This window comes from Perna viridis, chromosome 1 (genome assembly GCF_037379345.1).
Source record: "Perna viridis isolate PV_CMFRI_1.1 ecotype Kerala chromosome 1, ASM3737934v1, whole genome shotgun sequence".
Lineage (NCBI taxonomy): Eukaryota > Metazoa > Mollusca > Bivalvia > Mytilida > Mytilidae > Perna > Perna viridis.
The window spans coordinates 53,371,317-53,373,988 of record NC_142445.1 but is presented as its reverse complement, the minus strand read 5'-3'; positions in this window follow the sequence as shown (position 1 = coordinate 53,373,988).

The window sequence follows — 2,672 nt, the reverse complement described above, 5'->3', positions numbered from 1 at the left end:
GCCATCCCCGGGCTTTCGATGTCACGATGCGGTTTCCGTAATAAAAATACACGATATAGTGGATGATACGTCGGGATGATTTCGGGGCTTATGCTACCCTTTTGTAACAAAAAATGGCCAAAAGATGAGCGGCAAATAATAGCCTGAAAATCCTTTCTTTATACGAATGTCTTGATCGGAGCCACTGTCCCTTTTATCCGTCAGGGCCTGCATGAGGTATCTGAAGACACTTCTTCCAGTTGGTACTAAGCATTCCTCGTTATATTCCAATTCCATGATTGAAGACTGTTTATAATCTTGCAAGGTTTTCATTTCTACCCAAACATCAAATGGTTTATTATGCGTTTAAAAATAAATAGGCAACTTGAATATGTCGACACTGAACGACTTGTTAATTCGGATAAATGCGTAGGAATAACAGGAACTAATAAGAGGTCATCTATTTTTAATTACAGACCAAATTAATCAGGATATTTAGTTCGCAGTAAAAGTTGTTTATTGAGTTTGTAACATAGAATTGAAATTGACATATTAGAAATACCTTCAAAGTGGACCCAACTATCTGCAAATGAACATTAATGGGGTATGCCGATGGGACTATTTTCCTGCGGTACTGTAAGATGCTATCAGGCTTTACAAATCTAAAGGCTCTGACGACTGCTATATCAATTTTGATCGATCTAAACTGATAAAAACAGGCTGATAAATTGCTGAAGCTTACGTTGCTCACCGTCATTAGTATCGATTTTTTTAAAGGCTCATGGGGTTTCCTGATGCAAAACATAGACTGCAAATGGTAGAGCAATAGGAAGTGCGCCTTCTTAACTGCAACTGCTCTAGCACGATGGGCTATGTAGTACAGATTCTAAAGTTTCATCGAATTTCATTCAGCGGTATAGAAGGGATAACGTTAACGGATAAGAGATGGACCGCTCTATGTTATGAAGGAATGGGGTATACGAACATCCCTATCACTTTATATCCCCATTTGCAACGAAGTTAGGGGATTTGTCACAATGGACAAACTTTCGATTGCGATTTTTAAGTTCTTACCGTATGTTAGAAAATATACTGAAATAAACTGCGAAGTAAAGTTGAAGAAGTCCAACAAGGGTATACCTCCAAACGGTCATGAATTGTGAAAGTACATATATTTTGTACAAACAATTTTACATAATTCTTCCCCCCCCAAAAAAAAAAAATATACGCCCGAAATATTCATTTGTGTGCACATGTATAGAAAAAGCATCTGCAAATAAAGTATAAAATTCCATTATTATTTTGATCGTCTATCCTACAAAAACACCTAAATGAACTGTCCCGTACTACCATACATTGTGTACTAAGTCACAGTCCTAGATTAATCCTACGAGGAGGAGTGACCTGATCAGCGAAAACTATATTTTTATATAGCCTAGCTGGCCGATTGGTCTAGGGCGCTGGACTTTGTGCATGCGGTGTTGCCATAGATGTTACAGCGGTACGAGTTCGAGTCCCGCGGAGGGAACGACCAAAAATTTGCATCGCAAATTTGACAGTTCTTACATCGTTGGGAATTTTTCAGACCCTTCTATAAGTTTACATTATCTTCCTTGTATCAATTTCATCCGATGGAGCAGTGTAACGAATAGAATCGTCACATTCTGAGACGTTATATATATATATATGCATGTATGCATAATGTATGTATATTTTAGGCAGTTATGGTGTTCCATTTGTGAGGTTCACCATACAATGTTAGAGGCATATATATGTACATTGCTGGGGTCTGTCGGTTATGTCCATTAAGTTAAAAAAAATCATGATCGGTATTCGTCAGGGATAACCTAGCTTAAAATTCATACAGTAGCTGATTCGGGGGTTGGATCGGAGGTTGAAAAATTTGCAGTTTCCGTGCAAACTGATGATTCAGCAAACAAATTATAGCCCACACTTTTTTTTTCAAAATTCTCGGATCGACCCGCTTTTCCTTCTACTTAGAATTGCATTCCCCATATTTCTTCTGTTTATACTGATATTCTTAAAATCTTCTGAGTTATGATATTATCAGAATCGATTTGACCGATGAAGTAACGACATATTGGATATGTGAAAAAAAAAAAATAAAATAGATAATAATAATAATATTTGAAACAGGCCTGTGTTTTCGTAAAAAATCTAAAACTTAGGTTTTCCTTTTTTTTTAATTTGTGTTGAGGAAGGATTTGATAAAACATCTCAATTTGAGGTACTTTTATGAAACCGAATTCACGTCCCGAAGAAACGAAAATGACGTGTTAAAATTCGGTGTTTCTTGCTTTAACCCCAAATCCAACATCAATTCGCATCGATTGCAAGACCTAGACCCATTTTAAAAATAACCACATGGTATCATAAGTTATCAAGTTAATCTATATATTTTTTAAAAAATCGGTCGTTTATTGATTTCATCAATTTTCGAAGCTTGTCCATTCCTATTCTACTTTCCAATCTGCATGAAAATCTTGTCGTATTCCTGATCTAACTGATCTGTAGGCATTCTAATATGATTAACACACTTCTTGACAAAATTATCAATGACATTGTCGTGTTTGTTTTGAAATTGTCTGTCAATCACCTTTGACAGTTCTAAATACACAAAATGATTGGTCAACAAAGGAGGAGTGATACGGTAAGTTCCATATATGGAAGCC